Source organism: Erithacus rubecula, assembly GCF_903797595.1.
Source record: "Erithacus rubecula genome assembly, chromosome: 6".
Classification (NCBI taxonomy): Eukaryota; Metazoa; Chordata; class Aves; order Passeriformes; family Muscicapidae; genus Erithacus; species Erithacus rubecula.
This window is the reverse complement of record NC_136688.1, coordinates 55,512,915-55,529,983: the sequence shown is the minus strand read 5'-3', so window position 1 is coordinate 55,529,983 and position 17,069 is coordinate 55,512,915. Positions and strand designations below refer to the sequence as shown.

Here is a 17,069-nt window from a genome sequence, read left to right as displayed (position 1 = left end):
AATGTACCTCCTGGATGCTGATTCTTTTAAGCTACGAAGAATTTCCTTTTGGGAGGTGAAACCCTCCAGCTCCTCCTGTTCAGAGGAAAGTGCTAGTGATGGTAATACGGGGTGACACTAAATAAACAGTTAAAGCAGAGCTGGAAAGATGGAGTTAATTATCCAGTGAGCTACATTTAAACCGAGACCAGGAGGGGCTGATTTGTTTTGGCGCAGGGAACTGAGAAGGAGACGAGCCACCGAAGTCTCCTTGCTCCTCTTTGGTGGCTCTTTAACTTGTCCTTGCTGTCGCCAGCCCGGGGACCGGTGTCTTTTGGCGCTGGTGGGGAACCCCCCGGCTGGGACCCCCGAACCGTGGCCTGCCCGGACCCGTGGCCGCAGCTCTGGGAATATCTGTGCGACCCGTGCATGCGAGCTGGCGATTTCACGGCTTCAAGAGGTGATTTTTTTTCCGTGTTTGTTTGCTCCTGTTTCCCAGAATTTAGATAAATTCTCGTCCATGCGGCTCGCCGATGCCTGTGCTCTCAGGTAAGTCTGTATTCGAGCAGCAGCCTCGCGATGTGTTTTTGTTTTTTAAATTTTCTCTCCTGCTTTTTCCCTCTTTTCCTCCGGTTTTTTTTACTCCTTCTTTTTATTTTTTTCCTTTCCTTTTTTTTTTTTTTTTCCCCTTTGAGAAGTCTGATATTAATAATCCCCGTATGCCCCGCTTTCCGGGTCATTACGGTACTGCTGGTCTCTAATCAATCCTAATGCGATGGCAATTGGAGTCTCTGATGAATGCATCTCAGGTTTCTTGTAATGGCTCTACCACATTTTCCTGGACCTCCTTCTTTAACCTGAGATGCCAGGGGGACGTCTCCGTTCTCAGCTGCTGATTACTTCAAGATGTTTGGGCTGGTGTGGGGAGAGAGGGAGCGAGCGAGGCAGCCTGCCCCTGAATAATCTGGAACTGAATTGGATGAGCCATTTCCTAAATCAAAGGACAACGGCGGGGTTTAACTCCTTTTCTGCACGGAAGCCTGCGAGCTCGCCTTGCAGCCGGCACAGGCTCTGCTGCCTCTGCCCCGCGTGTTGGTGACCGTGACACGGCCCCCGGGTACCCGGAGTGCGCTGCTCCCCCATCAACTGCAGTCCCACAAGACCCCCACCCCTCCATCCCCTGCTGCTCACACCGCCCCAAAACCCCTCAGTCCTCCGGGCGGGTCTGCAGCCCCACCACGGGGTGGTGGGATCTCCACGCCGAGGTGGAAAGAGTGATGGAAAAAGGGGAAAGGATGGTGGGATCCCCCTCCGGAAAAAGGAGGAAGGGGAGGTGGGATCCCCCTCCGGAAAAAGGGGGAAGGGATGGTGGGATCCCTCTGCAGAAGGGGAAAGGGATGGTGGGATCCCCCCGCAGAGGGGAAAAGGGATGGTGGGATCCCCCAGCAGAGAGGTAAAGGCGTGGCGGGATCCTCCCGCGGGCGCGCAGGGACGCGCGGTATTAGCGCTGCAATTCGCTTTTCCGCGACATTGTTTTTTTCCCGTTTCCCAACGTTAATAGCATTTGCTGTAACACGAGGCAATGTTAGCTGCAACTTCTGCCTCTTCCTTAATTTTATTTTTTTTTAAACTAAGATGCTGCTGCAGGAATTAGGCAGCAGCTAAACCAGGCGCGGGGCTGCCGCGGGTTCCAGCGCTGCTTCCCCGCAGCCGGCAGGATGTTCCCTCGGGATGCGGCTCCTCCGTGGGAGAAAAACACGCCCCAGCTGCCCCTCTGCAGCCGCTCCTCGACCGGCAGCGGGGCCCAGCACGCGTGGGTGGCTTCGTGTCTGCCCCAGTAAGATGAGGATGTGCTGAGGGCGAGGGGCAGAATAATATTTGAAACGAATAATTGAATCTCTCAGCGCCGGATGCGATGTAAAAATGAATCCCCGGCAGATGAGAAGCGAGGGGTAAATCCAGCCCATTCCCCGCCGGGTCTGGCCCTGCGTGGGGAGGCGGCAGCACGGTCGCGGGTGGGGTGTTTGTACTGAGGGCGCGGATGGGTTCCCTCTGCACCTCGGCGGTGCCACATCTGCCAGGAATGAGTCACCCGCAGAACCGAAACAAACCGCGGGCACCTTCTGCTCGCTCCGGGAGCGGCTCCAGCCCTGCCGATCCCCACGGGGTGCCGGGGCTGAACTGGGGGTGAGGGGCACCGCTGTGACACCCACCCGTGTGTCACCCCACACACGCCGCACACACCCTCACCTGTGCCCCTCAGTGTGCCCGCACCCCAAAATCCTCCCGTGGGCACTCCCCACCCGTGTGCGGGGCACTCCCCACCCGTGTGCGGGGCACTCCCCCTGTCCCCAGTGCACGCTCCTCGGGTGGCACAGACCCCCTGCGCGCTCCCGTGGGCACACGGCGCTCACCTGCGGGCGGACCCCCGTGTGCTCACACCGAGCCTGGGAGCGCTCCCGCAGCCCCGTGTGCACGGACCCACCCGCGTTCCGCACCCCCCACCCGCATCTGTGACACCCACCACACTCACACGGGCCGTCCCCACACATGTCTGGGGCAGGCAGCTCAGGGGTGGCATGTGGGTGGCTCGCGTCTGTCCCTGCCTTAGGTGACGGCCAGGACGGGGGCGCTGGACACCGGGAAAACTGCAAAAAAACCACCAAATCCCCTTATTTAAAAAAGGAACAACAACAACAAAAAAGGCAGCGAGGGTGAAGGTTGATTTTATTTTTTTTCCCTGCAATACATTATTGTAATGATTTTCGTGCAAAATGCTTGGGGAAAAAAATATTTTGGGTCCTCCCCAGATCGAGGCAGGCACTTTGAGGGTTCTTCTCCTCTGTGCCATCCCCCAGAACAAATCCTTCTCCCCACCTGGCTAATGCATGATCCACACAGGGAGCAAGGCACTGCCCGGAGGCTGCGAGGGTGGCAGCTGGACTGGGGACAGGATTTACATCCCAGGCTCTGTGTGCTTTGCATTCAGGTACTGAATCAAATATTTCTGTTGCTGGGGGACTGAGCCAGTTTCAGCTGGCCCAAGGGAAGAGGCACCATCGCCCTTCTGGATGAGTGTGTGTCCCTGTGGTGGGTCAGGGGGGCACTCCTGAGTGGGAACACGGGGTTGTGGGGCAGTGGGGTCCTGCCTTCAGCAGTCCAGTGCTGGGGGGCCCATCCCGCACCCCCCATCCCGCTGGGTTTCCAAGCTGGCTGCGAGGAGGGGACCTTTCACCCCTCATTAGTGATGCCATCAGTGGCTTGGCAGAGCTGAGCTGAGGTCATGTTACATATGGCACACAGTCTGTTCAGCGCCGGCAACGCCAGCTTTGAAATTTTAGCGAGGGGAAAGGTCACCCTGCGTAAGCCGAGGTCTGGGGTCCCCGCTCTGTCTGCGCCCTGGGTGGGTCTCCATATGCCTCTGTCGTCGCCAGCCTCGATCTGTCTGGCCCTGAGAGATGCTCAGCCCCTCTTTTCTTCCATCTCCTGCTTTTCCAGGGAATACTTTCACACTGCCTTTCCTTTTCCCTGACACAAAGCCTCTCCCAGCCCTGTTTTTTTCTCCTTTCTCTTCCCAGCACAAACCTGCCTCTAACAACTGATTATTTTTTCAAACATATAACACAGCTTTCCAGGAGAAAATGAGTTGTCTCTGTTTATCAGCAGATCTGCCCAGACGGATAAGTTTACTCTTCTCAGACCTGGGTGTATAATTTCATAGACCTTCAAACGTGTCGTGCTTCCATGGTGATTAAAACTCGCTCTTGAATCTTGCTGGGGCATTTCAGGTTTCATGCCACTGGATCTTAGTAAAGCACATCTGTACAGCAGTATATCTTTCATCTGAAGGGCCAAAAAACAAAAAAAAAAAAAAAAGAAAAGCAAACCAAATATATTTTGTAGTTGGAAAAATATGACACATTACAATAAATCAATTCCTGGTGTAATTCACTATATTGAATTTCAGTAGGATCCTGTTGGAGATTCATCTGGAATGATTCTGGAGGTGCTGACTGGAGGGAAGAAGTTACCAGGTTCCCACGTATCACAACTGACAGGTAAGTTCATGCCCCTTCTCAGTCCCACTGCAGAATCTTATTTTGCACTTTATTTTTTTAAATACATGGGGCCTGATCCTTAAGCTCTTCAAGTAACTTGGCCAGGAGTCTCTGGCATGCAGCTGTTGCAGGGAGATCTTCAAAAGGACATTTGCTTCTTCACAGGTCATAACTAAAGAGGCTCTAAATGAAATAGATGCTTATCTTGAGGATCCGGGAGAGGCTGGAGCTGAACCAACACGCAGTGGATTTGGGATACACCTTTCTGTCTGCTCCAGTGAGGCATCCAAACAGCCAAATTAAAGTTTGATAAAGCTCAGTTTGATTTCCTACAAATAGGGCTACTTGCGTGGATTTTAATTTTTACATAGGAATGAATATTCTGCCTTTCAAAGAGGGAAATTGGGAGCAGAGGTATGAGAAGGTTTAATTTCAGAAGTGAGATGCTGCAATCTATTTATGGGTTTTGTCATAAACTATGTTTTCCTGCCATGGGGCTAAACTGTGCCCTTGGTTATTGAATGCAAATCTGCTGATTTAAATTGAGCTCATTGCAGGTGGGAATAGGACTTAGCCATCATTTTCCTCTGCTGTCTAATCACTGTAGTCTGAAGAAAAGCAACATATGTATAGTGGTAGCTGAGATGCAGGAAGGGTGGAAGCTTTCTACCAATGAGAACCACATTAAATAATTAATTCCCAATTGCCTTTCTACATTAGTGCTTTTGGCTATAAAAGCTGGTCAGCTTTGTAAGGCCCCAGGCAATGAAACATTTGGTGCATTGTCAATCCAAAAGTGGAGGTAATAGATACCCAGAGTGGCTGGAAAAGTGCTACTCTCCATCCTGCCATTTACATATTCCAGCTGCACAGCCTCATTCCTCATCCCTTCCTTTGCCTTACTGAAGTTTGACAGGACAGCATCTCTTCTGAGGTGGCTGTTGAAGAAGCCAAAAGTGTATTTATTTTATTAAAAAAATAACCTCTGAGTCTAAAAATGGATTGTGCAAAGTTGGCCTCTCTTATCAGCAGACAAATCTGACAGGTTAATAAGGAAAAGCCTGAATTTCCCCCTCCTTCCCCATTTGCCCCCCTTGCCCCATCTGCTGGTCCCCCAAGCCCAGCCTGTCACCTCAGGTCACAGTGGGATCTTTGGGGCTCTACGTCACTCACAAGAAAGGTCTTGCCATGAGAAATGACTTCACAAAGCCTTTTGATGTGCAAGTCATCAGAGGCTGCTCACCTCCTGAGATAAAGGTACCTGTGCATATGTGTATGAAGCTGAAGAAGAAAAGGAAGTGCTGGAATAAATTGCCTTGGGGAGGTGGGAGATTCTCTGTTTAAAAACAGGTCTAGACAAACATCTGTCAGAAAATACCGACGTCTATTTGATCTTGTCTTGGAGATGGGGGAAAGACTGAATGGTGCTGTCAAGTTCTTTTCAGCCCTGAGAGAACACAGGTACACACATATATTTATATCTGCTCAGGTGTGTGTATAAATGTATATATTTCCACACTTTCAGGGACAAATCCTTGTCCTCTGTGTTAATTTGTGCCTCTGAATATTGCAGGTTAACTACATCCAGCTTTGCCCACTCTTTTGGCTTCATCAAATTTGGGTTTCAGTTCTATTTTAATGTCCTTTGTGCCCCACATGGATCAGATCACAGTGTCTAATCTACTGACTGTGTTTTTCTCCCCTCCCCTTTTTCTCATGTTCAAGTGAAGTTCCTTCAATTCTGAGATATTTCCAGCAATTCCACTTAACTCCCAAAGCACATCTGTGAATGCACATGGGGTTGCACTTCTTGAGGTAAGGTGGTGGTAGAAGAAACTTATCTTTGTCATCAGTTGCAATAGATGGGTGCTTGGAGAAGTTGTTAGGCTGGGCATGAGGACAGCATGAAAAATGTGGGGGTTTTTATGATTATTTTTGTACACAATCACTTTCCAAAGCATTTCTCAGCTTTAAAGACAACGTGGTCATGGCTGCTGCTGGCATCCCTATAATTTTTTGCCAAACATGAAGGATGCAGCTTTGAGGAGTGTGTTGGCAGCTCATTTGAGTTTGTGCATGGAGGACTGGGAGATGCCAAGGGCCAGGACTTGTGATCCTTTACACAGCTTCCAATATTAATTATGAATACTGCCATTAAAATTAATTTTAAAGGGAGTTTTATCACTGTGATGCTTCCCTAAAGATGGGGTCCTATTCACCTCAGCATTGGAGATAGAGAGTGATAAAAAACATTCCAGGGAGGTGAAAAAGGATTTTGCAGGGCTGCTATGGAGGAAAATGTACAGCAATTCTTCTGTTGCTGCCCCCAGAGCACAATTACACCAGGCAATGCCAGTGTTCCTTTGACATCCTGGTGTGTGGAAGCAGGAGGTGCTGCAGCAAGTTGAAGTAATCAAACACCACAGTTTTGTAGGAGAAATTGAACTCTGAATTTCTGAAGCCAAAAGGTGGGACCAGGCTGCAAAGGCTGATCCAGGATTTTAGCCTTCACGAGGTTTCAGAGCTGACTTCTCTTGCTTATCCACCTTATCCTTCCAAAAGATCTTTGCTCCTCCTGTAGCAGAATCCTTTGTAACCACATTTGTGATCAATGTGTGATCAATCACACACGTGATGTCCTGGCTGAAATCACCTGGTTGAAGTGCATTGGTGCAGCAGGTGCTGCAATGACCATGAAGGGGACACATCCCTACTACTGCCAAGACCACAGAGAGGCAAAAACCTTTGTCCTGGGAACAGGCAGGGGCAGAAAGCCCTGATAGTGCCTGAAAACAAGCAATCAGAGCTCATGAGTGTGTCCTTGGACAGGGTTTGAAGAGCAGCTGTGAGTTAAATTCACATTTTGGATGTACCTTCCTGCCAGAGCTGAGCCCTCCTGCAGGTTTGCTCAAGGACTGTGAGCAGCAGGGAGGAGAAGGTGAATTCTGAGCTCCTTGGGGGCAGAAAACCAGAGGGGCTCTTGCAGAGTGTGCTTTGACATCAGGACCAGGAACTCTTCTCAGGCCAACCCCTGGCAGAGCTTGGCCAGGCTGTGCAGCCAAGGCAGGGTGAGAGAGGGACAGTGACTGTCCCCTCAGGTCACATCCAAGAGGAAAATGCTGTTTCAGGGGGGCAAACGAGCACAGGCTGGCTGTGAGCACACAGGAGCTTGATGTTGGGAAAGGTCTCCAGCACACGATGCTCTGCAGCAGGGTGATAGAAATCCCACTCATTTTACAGAGGAGCTCTGTGGAAGTACAAAGGGCTGAGATGGGCTGTTCCCCTTCTCTTATCTCACCCTTTAATATTTTAAACACCACCTTTCCTAAGGTCTGCCTGCAGAGGGTGGGGCAGGCAGGACACCAAAGGCAGAATTCCTGTCCAGCCAGTTGCCATTCCCAAGTGGCACATTTGCATGCACCAGAGGTCAGATGGTCTTTTGGGGGGAAGGCAGGAGAGGAAGGGGGAGGAATCTTCCCCCCATTTTGTTTTGTACATTCCTTTTGCTGGTGAACCATTACCACCATGGCTGGGGTGGTTTTTCTGATGCCTCTTGGGTTTGTTTTGCAGCCAGCACTTCTGATTCTGTCTGGCCACATATTGTATTTGGCTGGTTGTCCCTCTCACTCTAAAAATTCCTATGTTTTTGTTTTTTGTTTAATTTTTTTTTCTCTGTGGCATGTTAATGTCTCACAACTGCCACCTTTATCAAGAGATTAAAGGTCTGTAAACAAATCGCTGTTTTACAGGCAAGATTCAACACAGGTAACAAGTATGAACCCCTTGTAAAAGAGAATTTGGGGAAAATTCTTGTGAGTAGGTAATGCTTTTAAAATATTTTTTCCACAAAACTAAGGTATTACAAACAATTCCTGAGCTAACACTCAAGTAAACCACCATGAATTATTCAGGTAATTAAAACTTTAAAACCATTTTTGGGAAAACTAGGAGAGAGTGAAGCATTATTTACCTTGAAAAGTTTCTACAGTGATGGGAGAAAATCCATATGCTTTTGGATGGGTGTTAAAGGCAGTTCAGTTGTAGGGAAGGAAAGAGGAGAGCCACAAATATTTTATGCTAATAATTTGTTTCACACTCGAGTAGAAAAACCACTGGAAATGTGTCCAGGGTTGTGCTGGAACTGTCTTGGCACTGTAGGACTGAGCATTTTATTGAGGTTAGTGAAAGCCCTTCAGAGCCTGGCCCTGGGAATTGGGAATGGCTGGATGGTGGGGCTCATGCAGCCAACAGACTCATGCAAGGAGCAGGGACACCTTGGCAGGGAGACCACGAGTAGGTTTGTCCTATTGTGAACTTGTCCAAAAGCAGTTTTAACTCAAATCCTTTCCTTTTGATGATCTAGATGATCTTTTTCCCTTCACCACCTGAGACTTGTCATGTTCTGTTCTCCATTAAAACCTTCAATCTGGTAACTTCTGGGAGTTTCCTACCTGACATGTTCCCATCCTGCATCCACCCTCTCCTGCCTGACACACAGCATGGAAAGCACTGGCAGGGGCTGCAAGAGTGAAAGGGCACAAGTCAGGAGTGACAGCAGCTCAGAGGGCTGGTTTTGGCAAATTCTGAGCACTCCCCAGCCCAAGGGAGCAGCGTGGCCCTGGCTCTGCATGGACGTGCTGTGGGACAGGTGAGGCTGTGGAAGGTGCTGGGTTACAGGGACTCCTGGACAGTGGGGAAACAAAGCACAGGGAACAGCAGTGTGGAGATGGATTAGCTAATTAATGCACAGCTTGATTAGGAAGTTGGAGCCAGGCCTGCAAGCCCAGCTCTTCTCTTCTAGTTTTAACCCCTCTCACTGTGACTGTGACACAGGGAGCCACTGGAGCCCACTACAGGAAAGCAAATATTGTTGTTTCAAGCAGAGAATGGTTTGTTCTACAGCAGAACAGAGGAACTCTCTCTTTGAGAGTCCACACTGAGCTCAGGGGGCTGTAGCCCACCCAGCTGGCAGCAAGGATGCTCCTTCTGGCTGGCACAACCCAGGTGCCAGGTGTGCCACCCTAAACCCACAGGTGACAAGGGGATGTGTGTAGAGCTGCTGTGAACACATCCAGCAGCTCCAGAGATGGTCCATCACCCTTCCCTGCAAGCAGATCCTTTGCTGGTGTTTGGGCCAGCTTTGGATCAGGTGCCCAGGGCAGGATGGAGTCAGTGGGGTGGCAGTGGGGCTGGGAGGGGCAGGATGGAGTCAGTGGGGTGGCAGTGGAGCTGTGAGGGGCAGGATGGAGTCACTGGGGTGGCAGTGGGGCTGTGAGGGGAAGGATGGAGTCACTGGGGTGGCAGTGGGGCTGAGAGGGGCAGGATGGAGTCAGTGGGGTGGCAGTGGGGCTGAGAGGGGAAGGATGGAGTCACTGGGGTGGCAGTGGGGCTGAGAGGGGCAGGATGGAGTCACTGGGGTGGCAGTGGGGCTGTAAAGGGCAGGATGGAGTCACTGGGGTGGCAGTGGGGCTGTGAGGGGCAGGATGGAGTCACTGGGGTGGCAGTGGGGCTGTAAAGGGCAGGATGGAGTCACTGGGGTGCCAATGGGGCTGTGAAGGGCAGGATGGACTCACTGGGGTGGAAATGGGGCTGTAAAAGGCAGGATGGAGTCACTGGGGTGGCAGTGGGGCTGTGAGTGGCAGGATGGAGTCAGTGGGGTGGAAATGGGGCTGTGAGGGGAAGGATGGAGTCAGTGGGGTGGAAATGGGGCTGTGAAGGGCAGGATGGAGTCAGTGGGGTGGAAATGGGGCTGTGAGTGGCAGGATGGAGTCAGTGGGGTGGCAGTGGGGCTGTGAGGGGAAGGATGGAGTCAGTGGGGTGGAAATGGGGCTGTGAAGGGCAGGATGGAGTCAGTGGGGTGGAAATGGGGCTGTGAGTGGCAGGATGGAGTCAGTGGGGTGGCAGTGGGGCTGTGAGGGGCAGGATGGAGTCAGAGGGGTGGAAATGGGGCTGTGAGGGGCAGGATGGAGTCAGTGGGGTGCCAGTGGGGCTGTGAGGGGCAGGATGGAGTCAGTGGGGTGGAAATGGGGCTGTGAGGGGCAGGATGGAGTCAGTGGGGTGCCAGTGGGGCTGTGAGGGGCAGGATGCAGCAGGATCACAAGAAGAGGTGCAGAAGCCAGTGATGCTGGGGGAGAGTGGGATACAAGCTCTGCCCTTCCCCACTGGAGCTGTGTGATCCTTTGTATAATCCCTTTAGCTTCGATGGCACCATGGTGATTTACAGCACTAATGCTTTGATCCAGAACATGATGGACCATGGGACACAAATTAAAATATGAGAGATGACTGCAAAGCACAAGTTTCCATTTGTGGCCAGCAATTCTGTGAAGACGTGACTGCAACCAGGTGTGAAGATCTTGCAGGAGATGAGGGGAAAACCAAACCAGTCCAAGGAGATTTGTTAGAATGTGAACGGGAGCACAGCAGTGTAAGTGCTATTAATAGGATTTACACAGATTAGTAAACTAATCTGTGCATTTCAGATTGGATTTCATATTATGGAAAAGAAAATTAAGCCACATACCACACAGACTTTCCAGGCAGTGATTTGTGAGTGTGATCTATTTGCTGGTAGATTTGGCTGCTCAGAAAAGTTGTGACAGCTCTGTTGGGTGGGTCAGTGGCACCCACTGGGAGCCCAGGAGGGGGAACAGTGTTATAGGATGCAGAGCTGTGCTGGTGGATTTGGGAGAAAGGCAATGAAATGAGCAGTTTGTTTAAGCAATAGCTTTTAAATGCATTGCTAGGAGGAAAAGCAGTGTCCAGCCTCGGCTGCATCACCACTGGTGAAGAGTTATCCTCCTGACTCAACTAAAATGAGAAGCTGTGGCTGCTCATCTGTGGAATGTTCAAGGCCAGGCTGGATGGGGCTTGGAGCAACCTGGTCTGGTGGAAAGTGTCCCTGCCCATGGGATGAGATGGGCTTTAAGGTCCTTACAACACAAATCATCCTGTGTTTCTGTGAAAAACAACTTTCCCTTCTCTGTACCTGGTCTGAAAAGGAGCAGAATTGGTCAAATGTTCCTGAAGTGGGGAAGTAAAGGGCCCCTCAAAGGGAAGGGCAGAGTTTCATTGCTGTGTCCTGCTCCTGGTACCAGCATGCAGGAGATGGGCAGGACAGGGAGGTGGAGGGCACTGGAACAGCTTAGAGAGAGATTGAGCACCCAGGACAATTCTGAGCAGTCACCTGTGTAAACTGAAAGTTTCATAGCATCCAACAATCCATTATATGTATTTTGTATAGATAATACCAAATAATATATTTAGATTATATAATATAAATCAAATATATGCTACATATGAAAATATAGTATATATGTAAATATTATACATTTAAATATATATTTTATATAAATAAATAAGTTTGATCAATAGGGTCTGGCTTCAGTATTTTGACTGTTCCATTCCAGGTGGGTGAACCTCAGCCTGGCTGTACCTCTGGCCACAGAGGAGGGAATTGCTGATACTGTTGTTGTACTGATGGAGAAATGTAAATCCAGATATTTAGGAGCTGGACTTTTGGTTCCAAGTAGTTAAGATCAGCTAATCTTGGAATAGTTACAGTTCAAGCTGCCTCTGAGTAGGGCTTGAAAAATAAAGTATAACCAATCTTTCTCCTTGTGCTTCCTGTTATTTTGAAAAAATACAAGTATTTGGAGCATTTAAACACTCATTATAGTCAGGACTGGAGAAGGACCACCACTGGCCTTTCAAATCTCTGTTTTAGGCCAAAGCTTTAAGAAGCAGAATGACCTAAGCATCCCAGTGGTTTTTCTTCTTGCAACACCTTGCTAGGTTACCACAAATAAAAATCCCAAAATTGATTTGGTTTGTCTGGGAGAACAAACATTTTGGATTTTTCCTGGACCAGGGCTGAGGGTGGCAGCTAATAAAAGAAGGTTTCTCTCCCTTTTCTGTCTCCTTTCCCAGAGACCTTGAAGGTTCCTCTGGTCCTTGCTATAGGTGATAACTGAGCTGAAAACCATTTGTTACAGCTGGGAGCCATTTGCTTTGTGAATATTATGGATACACCAAAATGCAGTTTGTGTGCAGACTTGTATTGAGGTGTGGTGTGGAGCTGGGGTCTCCAGTAACCTGCCATGGGATGGTTTGTGCTGCCAGGAGCAGGATGCTCTGGAAATCCTGCCTGTTTTACACAGGGATGTAGAATGAATTTGCTTGGATTTCTTAAAAACAGAACTGCATTTACAGTGCTGATTTTACAAAATGCATTTGTATGCTGTTTTGGGGGTTGTTTTTAGGTGAGTGAAATGTGTCTCTAATTTGAGAGTTATACTGAGTTATTTTTTAAAAAATCAGCTATAAATTTACTGATTATACTGCAACAGTCTAGAAAACCCATTCAGAAGCTTAATCTTAAATTTATAGAAATTTGGGCCCAGAGGCGGCATTGACAAATAATCTCTTGAATTTATAGACCATTTATTAATTTTATCTCTAAAACAGCACCCATTTTATGCCCTTGTTTATTTTCCTGAAGTGTCTTGTTGCACGCAGTGCCATCAGACCCAAAGGCTTGGAAAGCATGAGGCAACACAGATTTGAGATAAAATGCAGATAGATAGATAGATGTGATACACCCAAATTTATATGTATTCTGGCTTGGAGACCTTCAGTATCTCCAAATGTATATCTGTGTTTTAAAACCAGGAACTTAAGAATGAAGTAGAGCAGGAAGTTGTGGCTGTAACCCCTTTGCCTACTTCCCCTCTCTCACCATCTACTAAATACTGCAAAGCCCATAAATTGTGAAAATTGACAAATCAGAGCATTGCTTAAGTATAAGACTGAGACTTGGGGCCAGGAGCTTTGAATCCTGCATTACCTGGAATATATCATTACTGACAGACTTGCTGGGATTCAATTTCTACCAGCTATAAAGTGGGATTCTCAAATCGTGTCGTGCCAGCCTCGTTGCCTTTGATGACATGATACTCTGCTTGGAAAGGGTAGAGCCATCAGATGTGACACAGCTTGGCATCTGCCAGCCTTTGGTGCTGTTCCATGCCCTGATGAACTGGGGAAACATGATCTGGGCTAATCTCTGTAGGGTGGGTGGGAAATTGTTCTGAAACAGTGATTGTCTTGTGGTTCCAGGTCAAAATACCATCATCTCTTGAGCAAGGGTTTCTACTCAGCTCAGCTTTAGGCTGTGTTTGCAGAGGTATCTTGCATGTTGGAAGGGGGTGTGCTCATTAAATACAGACAAACTGATGGTTCTGCACAAGTTTCACAGGGTGGAGACCTGGGTCCTGAAACATCTTGTGCTGGAAGTAGAGCTTGCAGGAGGCACTTCCTTCACTGGATGTGGCTCTGGTGAAACCTAAGCGGGAGTGTTCTCTAGTTTTGGGCTCAGATACAGCTCTCCTTCTGCTTTCCAGTGTTATGAGTATGTTCAAAACAGCTGCTTATTTCACATTCGTTTATTATGGCTTCTGAAAAGACCTTAATAATTGAGAATAGTTAAGGGATGAACAGAAACATGATCTACCTGTACTTTAATCTGAGGGACTGGTCCTTCAGGCCACCAGCAAATGGCTATTCCTTGTTTGTCATGAGCATCATTCACCTGAAACAAGACTGATTCAAACTGTGAGAAAGATTCAGCTCTAGGTGAAGAAATCTGGGAGGAACAGGAGAACTTCTCAGCATGTACAGGTGAGCAATGCTTGCTGCCATCACTGGGTAACAAATACAAACTAATATGAAATGGTGTCATTTGTTGGAGCTGACTTTTCCAAAGGAATGGATGAAACTCTTTTGGCCTGAGGCTCAGGTTAACTCTGCCTTTAGTTTGCACGAGAAAAAAACCACAATAGTTACAAGAAGCTGAGGCCAGAAGGGGTTTACTGAGACCTGCTGAGCGTAGCAGGAGGTGCCAAATATCCTCCTGGCACCTTTGGGCCAGTGAACTGTCCTGGGGCCATGGAGGTGCAGTGTGATCTCTGTCCTGGGACCAGGCACTCTGCAGCACTGCTGGTCAGTGCAAGGCGGCTGTGCCTGGAATGTGCAGCATGTCCTGTGCTCCTGGGAGCACTTCCAGACCCTCCCTGATAAAGCCAGACCTAGAAATAGGCTGCTATCAACAGCCTGCTGCCAGGTACTGCTGTTTTTGGAAGTTCTGGGTCCCACCTCGTATCAAGAATTCTGCAGGGCTGAGGGGAAGATGGCAAATGAGAGCAGCTCCTAAATACCTCCCTTGGAATTTATCTGGTGGGTCCTGAGGAGGTCACAAGCAAAAACAAACCCAGGGGAAGGTGCCATAGGGGCTCAGCTGAAGTCCCTCAGTGCTCACTCACCTGGATATTTGGCTTGCTGTGGTCTTGTACCCAGTCCTTGTCCTTGTGGGCAGATGTGTAAAAGTGAGTCTTACTTTTTTGGGCTGGAGTTCATTGTTTTCCTGGCAAATCTGGGGGATACCAAACCCTGAGGGTGATGTCAGAAGTAAAAACACCCCAATGTTTTGGAGCTCTGTGGAGAACACCACTACATTGGTAGGGAAGAGAAGTGCTACAGCAGCCCTCAGAAGCTGATGTGACTCCCCACACAGGGCTGTGATGTGCCAAAATCCTTCCACATGCAGGTGGTATCACTTCCCTAATGTTTGCAGCTCTCTCACTGATACTGTTTGAGTCTGCTCTCCTCCCAGGACAGCACTGACAGGCAGGTCAGTCCCTGCTGCCTCTGCTGCTCTTCTGCACAGGCTCTGAGCAAGGGGACAACACATTTATCAGCAGCAGGTCAGAAATCTGAACCTGTCTGTGGTGGAGTTTCGGGATTGAGCTCTAATATATGTTGCCATCTAATATAAGAGGGAGAAGAAGACCTCAAAATAAAGATTTCTTTTAGTCTTAATGTGGTCAATGCTCACTTTCACCTGCATGCATATAACACAACAGATGATATTTTTAAATACAGACAACTTGTATTGTTGCCAAAAGCTGCTAAAACCAAGTCTGACACTATGTGAAACATTTTAGGGATTGTAAATGTGCTTGGGATGGTTTTGAGTGTTGCCTTTCAGAACTGCCTTCTGATCCCCTGGCCTGCCTTGGTTTGATTAAGCAGCAGTAAATAGCAAAGTCCCCAGCATCTCCCTAGGACATGAGTAACATCTAAACTGTCATTTGTTCTCAATGTATTCTTTTAAAAAAACTCTGACTTAGGACATGCAAGAGCATGCACAGCTCAGGCTCTGGATTAACCCTTCCTCATTCCCCTGAGCATTTCTCCCCCTCAACACCTTGGACTTGGTGGGAGATGAGTCAAACCTTTCTCAGATTGCCTTGATCTGGAAGTGGGTGGCTTTGGAGTCCTCCAGAGCCTGCATGTGCATCACCCTGAGCTAATGATGCAGGCAGGAACAGTTTTTTGGAGGCTGAGTGCTTGGAGGCTCAGGGATGCTGGTCCAGGGCCAGTCTAGTTATCAACAGGGCTATTGGTCAGCACAAGAAGATGGCTGTAAACACAACAAACAAATTAAAGAAGCAAGCTCAGCTTTGTCAAGGGATGTTGCATCCAAGCTGGATTGGGCTCCCGAGGAGGTGGCAAAGCAACAGGGGGAGTCAGAGACCTGGCTTTGCATCCTGAATGTGCCACCCACCGCCTGCACAGCCCTGGACACATCACCTCCCCTCCCCTCCTCTCTCCTCCCAGCCTCCTTTTATTTCTGTGCCCTGCACGGCCCCAGGGGAGGGGCTGATTCACAGCTGCAGGCAGTGTAAGGGATACCACACCACCCAACTCTGCCTGTCAGCGTGCAGACTGGGAAAGGAGAATGATGTGGTGTAATATTCTGGGAGTCCTTTCATAACCTAAGGTCTATCACAAAGCACTTTGGCTGCCACAACAAAGCTTATTGATCAGCCTCAAGTATTCCAAATTGTGTCTTTCTGCCCGAGAAGTAGCAGGATGAAGAATTAAAGCACTTATGCAGAATATGGTACATGAGTTATTGAGTAACCATCAGCACTGCTCCAGGGCTGCTCCGTTCCTCAGGACTGCATGCAACTCCTGAACATTTTATCTCTTTCCTTCAGCTTTTGCAGGCGTGTGCCAGCTTCTGTAGCATATAAACTAGGTGCTATTTTTATTGAATCTGGCTTTAATGCTGTAGATTTTTCACACGTGTGCTGGTTTTTTATTGTTGGTCTCATTCCTGAACTTTCTGGCACCTCTAAGTGTGAAATCGGTTATGTGCACGTTGCTTGGCAGATGAATTCCTATTTCTGGGAATAATTTTCATTCTAAAATGTATTTTTATATTAAAAATGTGATCTGTATCCATACACTGGCCTAAGATTCCAGCCCAGAGATTTCTGCAGCCAGAGATCACCACAACAGGGGATGCAGCCTGGAAGGAGACCTCTGCTTTCCAAGCTGTGAGTACTCATATTAAAACCTTGTTTTACTGACCCAACTTCTGCCTCCTGGAGCAGCAAAATCCCTTTCTGATCTGGCACCAGGGGCAAATCAAGATGAATATAGAGGATAATAATTGCTGTCTTCCAGCATTGTCTCCCTGCTAGATCAGGAGAAACCACCCATCTCCTATCAGCTCCATCCCAGCTACTGCCTTGGCAGCTCTCCTTCCTTGCTCCAGGGGCTCAGGGACCCTTCCAAAGGTGCTGTCCCCCCTTTCTCCATCTGTGCACAGGCTGCCAGGGAAGAAGGAGCCGTGGCTGTGTGTGGTTTTCTCGCCCAGCGTGACCTGGAACACATCTGCCGCAGCCCTCCAAAGCAGCAGGAATGCGCTCCGTTAGGACATGATTCATCCTGCATACCGCATGGGTGGCTGCTCAGGGAGAATTTGGACATTTGCATACGCTGCCGAGACCTTCCGCTTCTCTCTTGCTCTCCAACCCCTGCACTCCATGCGGAGCTTGGGGGCTGCACAGGCAGAAATCCCTTCCCGGGGATGGGCTGGAGCCGGCGCTGGTCCTGCAGCTCCTTCCCCTGTCAGCATCGGGGGGAGGAACGAGAGAAGCCGCTCCCAGCCAGGCTGGAGGATGG

At 48.9% G+C, this 17,069-nt stretch overlaps 1 long non-coding RNA gene across 1 annotated transcript; it reads left to right on the top strand.

The window, feature by feature from the left end:
- Window positions 1-9: 9 nt before the first annotated feature.
- Window positions 10-16,968, top strand: LOC306803724. Its single transcript, XR_013774676.1, has 5 exons — window positions 10-528; window positions 3,947-4,037; window positions 5,768-5,852; window positions 16,358-16,438; window positions 16,714-16,968. It is a non-coding gene; the product is annotated as an uncharacterized lncRNA (long non-coding RNA).
- The last annotated feature ends 101 nt before the right edge of the window (window positions 16,969-17,069 follow it).